The sequence below is a fragment of the Ranitomeya variabilis genome, chromosome 1, assembly GCF_051348905.1.
Source record: "Ranitomeya variabilis isolate aRanVar5 chromosome 1, aRanVar5.hap1, whole genome shotgun sequence".
Lineage (NCBI taxonomy): Eukaryota > Metazoa > Chordata > Amphibia > Anura > Dendrobatidae > Ranitomeya > Ranitomeya variabilis.
In genome coordinates this window covers 82,463,873-82,479,078 of record NC_135232.1, presented here as the reverse complement: position 1 = coordinate 82,479,078, position 15,206 = coordinate 82,463,873, and positions in this window count along the sequence as shown.

Sequence of the window (15,206 nt, the reverse complement as noted above, 5' to 3'; positions counted from 1 at the left end):
CAGGCCGAACGGCATCCGATTGAACTCGTACAACCTCAAGGGGAGTATAAAGGCCGTCTTCACTCGGTGGTGTTCGGACATGAGCACTTGCAAGTACCCACTAGCCAGATCTAAGGTAGAGAAATATTTGGCATTCCCGACGACGGACAGGGACTGTTCAATCCTTGGTAGCGGGTAAGAATCTCACACAGTGCAAGCGTTGAGTTTACGGTAGTCCACACAAAAACGCAGTGTACAATCATTTTTCCGCACCAGCACAATAGGGGCAGCCCAAGGGCTCTGACTCTCTCGTATGAAACCGTTCTGCAGCATCTGAGAGCATTCCTTTCACCTCCTAGTACATTTGCGAGGTAATTTGATGGTATATTTCCCTTATGTGCATGGTGTTCTCAGTAGGTATCTCGTGCGTGATAGCTGTGGTACACCTGAAATCGTCTTCATGACGTGCGAACACACCCTGATATCTCCCTAACAGAGCTTCCACTTGCTGGACCTGCTGAGGTGCGAGCAGGGCCGTATTTAGAGTTTATGCTGCCCTAGGCACTTTTAGTGCTGCCTCCCCCTTTGGTGAGTATGACACTATCGGGCAGTGACTTTGGCAAGAATCGCTGATGTGAAAGTAGCCTTTTGCAGCAGATCAGGCAGTTTTTCTGCATCTGCCGTGTAACGGATCACTTACAGCAACACTGCGTTTGGCCTCATTCATTCCCTATGGGAATTGCGGCACTTGCCGTGATCTGGCAAATGCGGTACTATACCTCCCAACTTTTGAAGAAGGGAAAGAGGTATAAAGTTTGCGGCGCGCATAGTGTGCCGCGGCAATTTTAGGCCACACCTCTGACCACACCCATTTCACAACTAGTCTCACCCATATCCACGTCCCAACCACACCCATTTAGCACTGCTGATCACACTGTTTCATAAACAATAATTATAAACAAAAAACAGCCACACAATGCTCCATACTGTATAATGGCCACACATGATGCTCAATACTGTATAATGGCTACACATGATGCTCTATACTGTATAATGGCCACACATGATGCTCCATACTGTATAATGGCCACACATGATGCTCTATACTGTATAATGGCCACACATGATGCTCCATACTGTATAATGGCCACACATGATGCTCCATACAGTATAATGGCCACACATGATGCTCCATACTGTATAATAAACCCACATGATGCTCAACACTGTATAATGGCCACACATGATGCTCCATACTGTATAATGACCCCACATGATGCTCAATACTGCATAATGACCCCACATGATGCTCCATACTGTATAATGACCCCACATGATGCTCAGTACTGTATAATGGCCCCACATGATGCTCCATACTGTATAATGACCATCCTGTATGCATGGCTCATATCCCCCCTCCTGTATGCATGGCTCATCTCCCTCCCATCCCATATGCATGGCTCATGTCCCCCCTCCTGTATGCATGGCGCATCTCCCTACCATCCCATATGCATGGCTCATATCCCCACCCCCCTTCTGTATGCATGGCTCATCTCCCTCCCATCCCATCCTGTATGCATGGCTCATATCCCCACCCCCTCCTGTATGCATGGCTCATCTCCCTCCCATCCCATCCCATATGCATGGCTCAGATCCCCCCTCCTGTATGCATGGCTCATCTCCCTCCCATCCCGGATGCATGGCTCATCTCCCCCCCTCTCCTGTATGCATGGCTCATATCCCCCCCTCCTGTATGCATGGCTCATCTCCCTCCCATCCCATATGCATGGCTCATATCCCCCCTCCTGTATGCATGGCTCATATCTCCCCTTCCTGTATGCATGGCTCATATCCCCCCTCCTGTATGCATGGCTCATATCACCCCCTCTGTATGCATGGCTCATATCCCCCCTCTCATGTAAGTGCAGCGCCCCAGAGTCCTGGTCGTTGCAGTAATGTCGCTCTGCCACTAAGGGGAGTGATGTTACGTGTGATTGCACTAAAGGAGTTCACCTGACCAGGTATCACAGTCACACATTACACGTCACACTCCGGCCACCAGGGGGAGCAAAGGGTTCTATGTATTAGGCCACTCCTCACACTTTGGTAAAACTGGGGTCTGGATAGGAAGTTAGGGAGAAGCTGACTGGGTTTTGCCCAGGTAACATCTAGTGAGAGAAGAGCATTGCTTGAGAAGATTCAGGGGGGTCCCTGTCAGGGGTGGGATCCTAGCGAAAGGACAGATCGTTACGGAGCCGTGCCTGCACCTCATTGCGGCGGTATCTTAAGAAAGGACACGAAGGGAAGTATATTGTGGAGAAGTGAGAAACGAGATCACAGCACAAAGGCGATAGAACCAGTAGGAGTCGTGCCCCGAGATCGGCAACATCCTACTGTGGCGCTGAGCCGGTGGCCGGAACGCCGAGGAAGTATTGGGCTCTAAGCATTACTTCAAACCAACGGCAGGACAGTTAATTATAGGTTGGCTGTCTCACCTTTTACACCTAATGAAGACAACGGAGGCAATTGTGGGAGAGGGGCGTCTCTAGGGTCCCTATAAAATAACTCCAGGCCTACCCCATCATACGGGTGCGTCCTATCCATATCATCTGGGGGACGGAGAGAGAAAGAACAGAAACATACACGACAGTTGTGAGGACTATCCCGTGGTGCTCAGCATGGAAGTACTACAACAACCAGGCGCTAGTAGGTAGGCACTGATTTCCACCTGCAAAGGGAACTCTGGATGTGCCTTCGGACCGGTCGGTCTCAGCTAGCCCTGTTAGCAGTGCTCTGGATTGCGGATCCTGAAGCCTTCAGTAAAGAGGTAAAGAGACTGCAACCCTGTGTCCTCGTTATTCATCACACCACACACCACCACCTTTAATTGGACGCCCCTTAGCAGGGTCACGGACCGGGTCAGGCCACCGTGACAACCCCAGGACCGAGACAGAGAGGCCCGGTACCGAGTACCCCGCGGCCCTGCGTCTGGGGGCGCTCCAATTTTGGCGTCACGAACAGGATCTACTTAAGCCTGAAGAATCAGGTCATGTGTGCCTTGGAACTGTGATTGAATTGTGCTTGAATCGTGATTTATTGCAAATCCCGAGTACTCCGCGGCCCTGCGTCTGGGGGCGCTCCATATGCATGGCTCATCTCCCTCCCATCCTATATTCATGGCTCATATCCCTCCTTCTGTATGCATGGCTCATACCCCCCCTCCTGTATGCATGGCTCATATCCCCCCCTCTCATGCATGCATGGCTCATCTCCCTCCCATCCCATCCTGTATGCATGGCTCATATTCCCCCCACCTCCTGTAGGGAGGGCATTCTAAGGGATGCTATACTGGAGTATCTGAAGAGGAATAACCTCATGACCCAATATCAGCATGGGTTTACTAGGGACCGTTCCTGTCAGACAAATCTGATCAATTTCTATGAAGAGGTAAGTTCCGGAGTGGACTAAGGGAACCCAATGGACGTAGTGTATATGGACTTTTCAAAAGTTTTGATACGGTGCCACACAAAAGGTTGATACATAAAATGAGAATAATGGGGATAGGGGAAAATATGTGTAAGTTGGTTAAGAGCTGGCTCAGGGATAGGAAACAAAGGGTGGTTGTTAATGGAGCACACTCGGACTGGGTCGCGGTTAGCAGTGAGGTACCACAGGGGTCAGTATTGGGCCCTCTTCTTTTTAACATATTTATTAATGACCTTGTAGGGGGCATACAGAGCAGAATTTCAATATTTGCAGATGACACTAAACTCTGCAGGGTAATCAATACAGAGGAGGACAATTTTATATTACAGGATGATTTATGTAAACTAGAAGCTTGGGCTGATAAATGGCAAATGAGCTTTAATGGGGATAAATGTAAGGTCATGCACTTGGGTAGAGCAAATAAGATGTATAACTATGTGCTTAATTCTAAAACTCTGGGCAAAACTGTTGCTGAAAAAGACCTGGGTGTATGGGTGGATGACAAACTCACATTTAGTGGCCAGTGTCAGGCAGCTGCTACAAAGGCAAATAAAATTTTGGGATGCATTAAAAGAGGCATAGATGCTCATGAGGAGAACATAATTTTACCTCTATACAAGTCACTAGTGCGACCACACTTAGAATACTGTGTACAGTTCTGGTCTCCAGTGTAGGGTTGAGCGACTTTCATTTTTTTAAGATCGAGTCGGGTTTTGTGAAACCCAACTTTGTCCAGAGTCGAGTCGAGTGCAGTCGGCCGATTATCGCTAAAAGTCGGGGATCGACCGAAACACGAAACCCAATGCAAGTCAATGGGGAAGCATAGTCGGCAGTGAGTGGAGGCCAGGAAAACACCTACAGTGCCCATTTTAATGCCAAAAACATCCATTCTTGTTTCTGAAGCTTGTCAATCTTAATTAACTTTATAATAATAGTTGGGCATTGGAAATTGGGGGTCATTTGGCAAAAGTTGTGGGGGGTAGGGCTGGTTCAAGCCTTTAGTGGGCTCAGGAAACGTGGACTACGTCACGGCGGTGGAGCAGGGAGAGGTAAGTATTTCAACGTTGCGAGTGCTGTGATCCTGAGCAAGCAGGGGAGCCCTGTTATGATCCTTTAGTGGCAGAGGATCACAAATAGACCAGCAAGTGATTAAACTTAGGACAAGCTCTAGGGAGATGGTAACTGGACTGATCGCAAACCTGAACCTATCCAACACAACTAGAGGTAGCCGGTGAACGTGCCTAAAAAATTCCTAGACGTCTCAAGCCAGCCTGAGGAACTAGCTACCCCTAAAGAGAAAGAAAGACCTCGCTTGCCTCCAGAGAAATAATCCCCAAAGATATAGAAGCCCCCAACAAATATTAACGGTGAAGTAAGAGGAAGGCACACACATAGGGATGAAATCAGATTCAGCAAAAGAGGCCCACTAGTACTAGAAAGCAGAAAATAGAGCAGGGGTCTGTGCGATCAATAAAAAACCCTTACAAAATATCCATCCTGAGATTTCAAGAACCCACACACCAACTAACGGTGTGTGGGGAGAAACTCAGTCCACTAGAGCAACCAGCAAGCGAGGGAATCACATTTTAGCAAGCTGGACAAGAAAACATGATAAACACTGCTGATCAAAAAATGAGGAAACAAAACTTAGCTTGTCTTGGATGGACTGGGAGCAAGGTAGTCAGAAGGAATCTGAGTAGCACTGATTACATTGACAGCCGGCAACAAGTGAAAGTAAAACAGAGCTATATCGGCACCTCCCAGAGGATAACGAGACAGCTGACCAGCAGGATAACAAATAAGGCCACCAGGGGGAGCCCAAAGCAAAAGTCAAACCATACCACCTGTGACCACAAGAGGGCGCCCGAAAACAGAGTTCACAACAGTACCCCCCCCCTTGAGGAGGGGTCACCGAACCCTCATGAACACCCCCAGGGCGATCAGGATGAGCCACATGGAAGGCACGAACCAAATCGGCCCCATGAACATCAGAGGAGACAACCCAGGAATTATCCTCCTGACCATAGCCCTTCCACTTAACCAAATACTGGAGCCTCCGTCTAGAAATACGAGAATCCAAGATCTTCTCCACCACGTATTCCAATTCTCCCTCAACCAGCACCGGGGCAGGAGGCTCAACCGGAGGAACCACAGGCACCACATACCTCCGCAACAACGAGCGATGGAACACATTATGAATAACAAATGATGCCGGGAGGTCCAGACGAAATGACACAGGGCCAAGGACTTCCAGAATCTTATAAGGACCGATAAACCGAGGCTTGAACTTAGCAGAGGAGACCTTCATAGGAACGAAGCGAGAAGACAACCACACCAAGTCCCCAACGCGAAGTCGGGGACCCACACAGCGACGGCAGTTGGCAAAGAGCTGAGCCTTCTCTTGTGACAGCTTCAAATTGTCCACCACATGATTCCAAATCTGATGCAACCTATCCACCACAACATCCACTCCAGGACAGTCAGAAGGCTCCACCTGACCCGAGAAAAAACGAGGATGAAACCCCGAATTACAAAAAAAAGGAGAAACCAAAGTAGCAGAACTAGCCCGATTATTAAGGGCAAACTCGGCCAACGGCAAAAAAGTAACCCAGTCGTCAGCAGAAACAAAACATCTTAAATAAGTCTAGCACAAAAAAAGGGAATATTCAAAGTATAGAAGAAATCCCCAAAGAAGAGTGTTTGTAACAATATATAAATTTATTAGATCATAAAATACAAAAATAACACACAATTATAAGCAGGGTAGGGCTAATTAAACAGGAAAAAGAGCCCGACTAACCACATATATCAAAAAATTACTGGTAAGCCTTACAGCCAAAAGATATAAATATAAGTCAAAAAATGAAAATTACCAATATAAACATAGAATATCAAGGTCTGGACCTATATTAGATAGCAAAATAATTAATGAAATAGCAGAAAAATTCAGAAAGCTATATTTGCCCAGCACAGCCAGCACGAGATACATAAATACAAAGTGCCATAGTGCTTGATGCCGCAAGGATTTGGATCTAAACATGTGAGCGGACTGTGCTGAGCAGCATAGGTGAATTAAACTGGCGTGGAACTCCTGATACAAAGTGCCATAGTGCCATAATGAAAATGCAGCAATGGTTTGGATCTAGAGACAATGCTAGCCAATACAATTAGAGCTGTTTAGTATGTCATATTACCTACGATAGAATGTGGAAATCGGGCCCCAGCCTGTCGCCTTTGAGGCGACAGGCTGGGGCCCGATTTCCACATTCTATCGTAGGTAATATGACATACTAAACAGCTCTAATTGTATTGGCTAGCATTGTCTCTAGATCCAAACCATTGCTGCATTTTCATTATGGCACTATGGCACTTTGTATCAGGAGTTCCACGCCAGTTTAATTCACCTATGCTGCTCAGCACAGTCCGCTCACATGTTTAGATCCAAATCCTTGCGGCATCAAGCACTATGGCACTTTGTATTTATGTATCTCGTGCTGGCTGTGCTGGGCAAATATAGCTTTCTGAATTTTTCTGCTATTTCATTAATTATTTTGCTATCTAATATAGGTCCAGACCTTGATATTCTATGTTTATATTGGTAATTTTCATTTTTTGACTTATATTTATATCTTTTGGCTGTAAGGCTTACCAGTAATTTTTTGATATATGTGGTTAGTCGGGCTCTTTTTCCTGTTTAATTAGCCCTACCCTGCTTATAATTGTGTGTTATTTTTGTATTTTATGATCTAATAAATTTATATATTGTTACAAACACTCTTCTTTGGGGATTTCTTCTATACTTTGAATATTCCCTTTTTTTGTGCTATATGCTGTTTGAGTGATTTATTTAAGAAAGAAATCATTTGGTGGAATCAGATGTTCTAATCTTAAATAAGTCTCCAAGGTCTGATTAGTTCGCTCGGTTTGGCCATTCGTCTGAGGATGGAAGGCCGACGAAAAAGACAAATTAATGCCCATCTTAGCACAAAAGGTCCGCCAAAATCTAGACACAAACTGGGATCCTCTGTCAGAAACAATGTTCTCAGGAATCCCGTGCAAACGAACCACATTTTGAAAAAACAGTGGAACCAACTCGGAGGAGGAAGGCAACTTAGGCAAGGGCACCAAATGGACCATCTTAGAAAAACGATCACACACCACCCAGATGACAGACATTCTCTGAGAGACAGGGAGATCTGAAATAAAATCCATGGAAATGTGCGTCCAAGGCCTCTTCGGGACCGGCAAAGGTAACAGCAAACCACTGGCACGAGAACAGCAAGGCTTAGCCCGAGCACAAATTCCACAAGACTGCACAAAGGAACGCACATCCCGCGACAAGGAAGGCCACCAAAAAGACCTGGCCACCAAGTCTCTGGTACCAAATATTCCAGGATGGCCCGCCAACACCGAAGAATGAACCTCGGAGATGACTCTGTTGGTCCATCTATCCGGGACAAACAGTCTCTCCGGTGGACAGCGGTCAGGTCTATCCGCCTGAAACTCCTGCAGCACTCGTCGCAAATCTGGGGAGATGGCAGACAAAATCACCCCTTCTCTAAGGATACCAGCCGGCTCAGAATCTCCAGGGGAGTCAGGCACAAAACTCCTAGAAAGAGCATCAGCCTTCACATTCTTCGAACCAGGCAGGTACGAGACCACGAAATCAAAACGAGAGAAAAACAACGACCAACGAGCCTGTCTGGGATTCAGCCGCTTGGCCGACTCGAGATAGATCAAATTCTTGTGATCAGTCAAGACCACCACACGATGCTTAGCTCCCTCGAGCCAATGTCGCCACTCCTCAAATGCCCACTTCATAGCCAACAGCTCCCGATTACCGACATCATAATTCCGCTCGGCAGGCGAAAACTTCCTTGAAAAGAAAGCACATGGCTTCATCACAGAGCCATCGGAGCTTCTCTGCGACAAAACAGCCCCCGCTCCAATCTCGGAAGCATCAACCTCAACCTGGAAGGGAAGTGAGACATCTGGCTGACATAAGACCGGAGCCGAAGAAAACCGACGCTTCAGCTCCCGAAAGGCCTCCACAGCCGCAGAAGACCAATTAGTCACATCAGAACCTTTCTTGGTCAAGTCCGTCAAAGGCTTAACAACACCAGAAAAATTAGCTATGAAGCGACGGTAAAAATTAGCAAAACCCAAGAACTTCTGAAGACTCTTAACAGATGTAGGCTGCGTCCAGTCATGAATAGCCTGAACCTTGACTGGGTCCATCTCAATAGTAGAAGGAGAAAAAATGAAACCCAAAAAAGAAATCTTCTGGACTCCAAAAAGACATTTTGAGCCCTTCACAAATAAAGCATTGGCACGCAGGACCTGAAAGACCATCCTGACCTGCCTAACATGAGACTCCCAATCATCCGAAAAAACCAGAATATCATCCAGATACACAATCATAAACTTATCCAGATATTCACGGAAAATGTCGTGCATAAAGGACTGAAAGACTGAAGGAGCATTAGAAAGTCCAAAAGGCATCACCAAGTACTCAAAATGGCCTTCAGGCGTATTAAATGCAGTTTTCCATTCATCACCCTGTTTTATACGCACCAGGTTATACGCACCATGAAGATCTATCTTGGTGAACCAACTAGACCCCCTAATGCGAGCAAACAAATCAGTTAACAATGGCAAAGGATACTGGAATTTGACCATGATTTTATTCAAAAGGCGATAATCAATACAAGGTCTCAGGGAACCATCCTTCTTAGCCACAAAAAAGAATCCTGCACCAAGAGGGGATGAGGACGGGCGAATATGTCCCTTCTCCAAAGACTCCTTTATATAACTCCGCATGGCAGCATGCTCCGGCACTGATAAATTGAAAAGTCGTCCCTTAGGAAACTTACTACCAGGAATCAAATTTATAGCACAATCACAATCCCTATGAGGAGGTAGAGAATTGAGTTTGGGCTCCTCAAATACATCCTGGTAGTCTGACAAAAACGTAGGGACTTCAGAAGGAGTGGATGAAGCAATTGACACCACAGGAGCGTCGCCATGAATTCCCTGACAACCCCAACTTGACACAGACATTGCTTTCCAATCCAGGACTGGATTATGAGTCTGCAACCATGGTAAACCCAACACGATTACATCATGCAAATTATGCAGTACAAGAAAGCGAATCACCTCCTGATGAATAGGAGTCATGCACATGGTCACCTGTGTCCAGTACTGAGGTTTATTCGTAGCCAATGGTGTAGAATCAATTCCCCTTAGTGGAATAGGGAATTTTAAAGGCTCCAAATCAAAACCACAGCGCCTGGCAAATGACCAATCCATCAGACTCAGGGCAGCACCTGAATCTACAAAAGCATTAACCAGGTAAGATGACAGGGAACAAATCAGGGTAACAGACAAAATGAACTTAGGCTGTAAAGTACCAATGGTGACAGATTTATCAACCTTTTTTTTACGCTTAGAGCATGCTGAGATAACATGAGCTGAGTCACAACAGTAAAAGCACAACCCATTTTGCCGTCTATAATCTTGCCGTTCACTTCTGGTCAGAATTCTATCACATTGCATAGATTCAGGTGTCTGTTCAGAAGACACCGCCAAATGGTGCACAGGTTTGCGCTCCCGTAAACGCCGATCAATCTGAATGGCCAGAGTCATTGACTCATTCAGACCTGCAGGCGTAGGAACCTCACCATGACATTCTTAATGGCTTCAGAAAGACCTTCTCTGAAGTTTGCAGCCAGGGCACACTCATTCCACTGAGTAAGCACCGACCATTTCCGAAATTTCTGGCAGTACACCTCTGCTTCATCTTGCCCCTGTGAAAGGGCCAATAACGCTTTTTCAGCCTGGTTCTCAAGATTAGGTTCCTCATAGAGCAATCCAAGGGCCAGAAAAAACGCATCCACACTGAGCAATGCAGGATCCCCTGGCGCCAATGCGAAGGCCCAATCTTGAGGGTCACCATGCAAAAAAGAAATGATTATTTTAACTTGCTGAACGGAATCACCAGAGGAACGAGGTTTCAAAGAAAGAAACAACTTACAATTGTTCCTAAAATTCAGGAACCTAGATCTATCTCCAGAAAACAACTCCGGAATAGGTATTCTAGGCTCAGACATAGGACTGTGAACAACAAAATCCTGAATACTTTGAACCCTAGCAGCAAGATGATCCAGACTGGAAGCCAAGCTCTGGACATCCATGTCAGCAGCTGAACTCAGAGCCACACCAAGATTAAGAGGAGGAGAGAAGCTAGCCACAGCAGCTAGACACACGGCAACACACAAAAAAAAAAATAAATTTCTCAAGGCTTCTTTTCTCCTGCTTCTGCCATGCAATTAACACTTTGTTGGCCGGCTGTACTGTTATGATCCTTTAGTGGCAGAGGATCACAAATAGACCAGCAAGTGATTAAACTTAGGACAAGCTCTAGGGAGATGGTAACTGGACTGATCGCAAACCTGAACCTATCCAACACAACTAGAGGTAGCCGGTGAACGTGCCTAAAAAATTCCTAGACGTCTCGAGCCAGCCTGAGGAACTAGCTACCCCTAAAGAGAAAGAAAGACCTCGCTTGCCTCCAGAGAAATAATCCCCAAAGATATAGAAGCCCCCAACAAATATTAACGGTTAAGTAAGAGGAAGGCACACACATAGGGATGAAATCTGATTCAGCAAAAGAGGCCCACTAGTACTAGAAAGCAGAAAATAGAGCAGGGGTCTGTGCGATCAATAAAAAACCCTTATAAAATATCCATCCTGAGATTTCAAGAACCCACACACCAACTAACGGTGTGTGGGGAGAAACTCAGTCCACTAGAGCAACCAGCAAGCGAGGGAATCACATTTTAGCAAGCTGGACAAGAAAACATGATAAACACTGCTGATCAAAAAATGAGGAAACAAAACTTAGCTTGTCTTGGATGGACTGGGAGCAAGGTAGTCAGAAGGAATCTGAGTAGCACTGATTACATTGACAGCCGGCAACAAGTGAAAGTAAAACAGAGCTATATAGGCACCTCCCAGAGGATAACGAGACAGCTGACCAGCAGGATAACAAATAAGGCCACCAGGGGGAGCCAAAAGCAAAAGTCAAACCATACCACCTGTGACCACAAGAGGGAGCCCGAAAACAGAGTTCACAACAGGGCCCACTTGTTCGCATTGGCACTGGCACAGGGCCCCTCAAAGTACGGCGGTGTGTTTGCATGGCGGGGGCGCCTCCCACCAGCAGCGACACTTTTGCGTACTCTGAGGGGCCCTGTGCCAGTGACGTCGCCAACGAGTATGCCCCCCCCCCACCTGATGAAGGAACCTGCACTTTCATCTGCACCTTCCTCTTTGTCCCTGTGTAAGGTGGTATAACATGCGGGAAGGGGTACCTTACTTTCAGCAGGGTCAGATTCTGGCTGTGTAGAGTGCAAGGGGAATGTAGTGGTCTAGGTCAATGTACCAGCAGACTCATCTAGCAGTGGCTGGGCAATGGGCAGGATGAGGAGGAAACAGATATAGGGCCAAAAAATAAAGTAGGCTAAATGCAGTTCAAAATTGGTAACAGGACTAAACAGGCGGCATTGCTTTGTTCAGTGGAGTAGTAAACCCCAGAGCAGCAGACAGTGTTTCAAGGGCCCAACCACACTAGTAGGCCAAATGCAGTTTAATATCTGATACTATAGGCCGAAAGCCAGAAGGTAGAAGCTCAGCTGTATTCAGTTGAGGGCAACACCAGGAGGAGCAGACACCGTTAGTAGGCCGTAACCAAAGTTGAAGGCCAAATGCAGTTTAATATCTGATACTATAGGCCGAAAGCCAGAAGGTAGAAGCTCAGCTGTATTCAGTTGAGGGCAACACCAGGGAGGGGCAGACACCGTTAGTAGGCCCTAACCACCAATTTTTAAAAACACAGCACTTAATGAGAGCCAGAAGGTTGAAGCTCAGCTGTATTCAGTTGAGGACAAACACCAGGCATGGGCAGACACCGTTAGTAGGCCCTAAACACCATTTTTTAAAAACACATCACTTAATGAGAGCCAGAAGGTTGAAGCTCAGCTGTATTCAGTTGAGGACAAACACCAGGCATGGGCAGACACCGTTAGTAGGCCCTAAACACCATTTTTTAAAAACACATCACTTAATGAGAGCCAGAAGGTTGAAGCTCAGCTGTATTCAGTTGAGGACAAACACCAGGCAGGGGCAGACACCGTTAGTAGGCCCTAAACACCATTTTTTTATTTAAAAACAGCACTTAATGAGAGCCAGAAGGTTGAAGCTCAGCTGTATTCAGTTGAGGGCAACACCAGGGAGGGGCAGACACCGTTAGTAGGCCGTAACCAAAGTTGAAGGCCAAATGCAGTTTAATATCTGATACTATAGGCCGAAAGCCAGAAGGTAGAAGCTCAGCTGTATTCAGTTGAGGGCAACACCAGGGAGGGGCAGACACCGTTAGTAGGCCGTAACCAAAGTTGAAGGCCAAATGCAGTTTAATATCTGATACTATAGGCCGAAAGCCAGAAGGTAGAAGCTCAGCTGTATTTAGTTGAGGGCAACACCAGGGAGGGGCAGACACCGTTAGTAGGCCCTAACCACCAATTTTTAGAAACACAGTACTTAATGAGAGCCAGAAGGTTGAAGCTCAGCTGTATTCAGTTGAGGACAAACACCAGGCATGGGCAGACACCGTTAGTAGGCCCTAAACACCATTTTTTCAAAAAACACATCACTTAATGAGAGCCAGAAGGTTGAAGCTCAGCTGTATTCAGTTGAGGACAAACACCAGGCATGGGCAGACACCGTTAGTAGGCCCTAAACACCATTTTTTAAAAACACAGCACTTAATGAGAGCCAGAAGGTTGAAGCTCAGCTGTATTCAGTTGAGGACAAACACCAGGCAGGGGCAGACACCGTTAGTAGGCCCTAAACACAATTTTTTTTATTTAAAAACAGCACTTAATGAGAGCCAGAAGGTAGAAGCTCAGCTGTATTCAGTTGAGGGCAACACCAGGGAGGGGCAGACACCGTTAGTAGGCCCTAACCACCAATTTTTAAAAACACAGCACTTAATGAGAGCCAGAAGGTTGAAGCTCAGCTGTATTCAGTTGAGGACAAACACCAGGCAGGGGCAGACACCGTTAGTAGGCCCTAAACACCATTTTTTTATTTAAAAACAGCACTTAATGAGAGCCAGAAGGTAGAAGGTAAGATTTAGACAGTGGAGGACAATTTGAATTAGGGACTGCAGACAGACTTAGTAGGCTGTCCCCTGTGGACCATGCATCCACCACATTAACCCATTGTGCCGTAATGGACACGTAACCTTCCGTGGCCATGCCTACAGGTCCATGTGTCTGTTGTCAGGTGTACCTTTCGACTCACAGATTGACAGAGTGCATGGACAATGCGGTCTTTTACATGCTGGTGGAGGGGTGGGATGGCTTTTCTCGCAAAAGAATTGTCAACTGGGTAGCTCATAGCGTGGTACAGCGTAGTCCTTCATGGTTTTATTAATATTAAATAAAATAAAAAAATAGGCTCTATGCACTGTAAAATAGGCTCAAGGGGTAAACGGGCAGCATTGTTGTGGTCAGTGGAGGAGGATTGCAAGGAGGCACCGCAGACAGGCTTACTAGGCCTAAAATACCTAAAAATAGGCTCAAGGCAGTTTAAAATAGGTTACATGGATACACAGGCAGCTTTGTGGTCAGCGGAGGAGGAGTATTGCAAGTAGGGGCCGCAGACAGGCTATCAAAGGCCTAAAATAACAAACAATAGGCTCATGGCAGTTTTACATCGGTTACATGGATACACAGGCAGCTTTGTGGTCAGCGGAGGAGGAGTATTGCAAGTAGGAGCCGCAGACAGGCTATCAAAGGCCTAAAATAACAAACAATAGGCTCATGGCAGTTTTACATCAGTTACATGGATACACAGGCAGGCAGCATTGTGGTTAGTGGAGGAGTAATGCAAGTAGGGGCCGCAGACAGGCTCTCAAAGGCCTAAAATAACAAACAATAGGCTCATGGCAGTTTTACATCGGTTACATGGATACACAGGCAGCTTTGTGGTCAGCGGAGGAGGAGTATTGCAAGTAGGGGCCGCAGACAGGCTATCAAAGGCCTAAAATAACAAACAATAGGCTCATGGCAGTTTTACATCGGTTACATGGATACACAGGCAGCTTTGTGGTCAGCGGAGGAGGAGTATTGCAAGTAGGGGCCGCAGACAGGCTATCAAAGGCCTAAAATAACAAACAATAGGCTCATGGCAATTTTACATCGGTTACATGGATACACAGGCAGGCAGCATTGTGGTCAGTGGAGGAGTAATGCAAGTAGGGGCCGCAGACAGGCTATCAAAGGCCTAAAATAAAAAACAATAGGCTCATGGCAGTTTTACATCGGTTACATGGATACACAGGCAGCATTGTGGTCAGTGGAGGAGTATTCCAAGGAGTGTCTGACCCAGTACTCCCAAAATATAAATAGATGTTAATGTCTCGCAAAACAAACAAAAAAAAATAAAAAGGGTGGCATACTTAGGTACAGGGGTGGGCTCATCTACTGAGTTTCTGACATAGTAATTTGGCAGTAAATATTTAATGGTGCCAATATAGGACACTGACCCAGACTACTTTAAGTAGCATCATAGATGTCTACAAATTGGTATTGTCGGTGCCAGACATTGAATGATGTCAGCGAATAGACTAAACATTGGTGGAGCTGTGCGAGATAATTTTGCACGTGGTAGAGCACAGT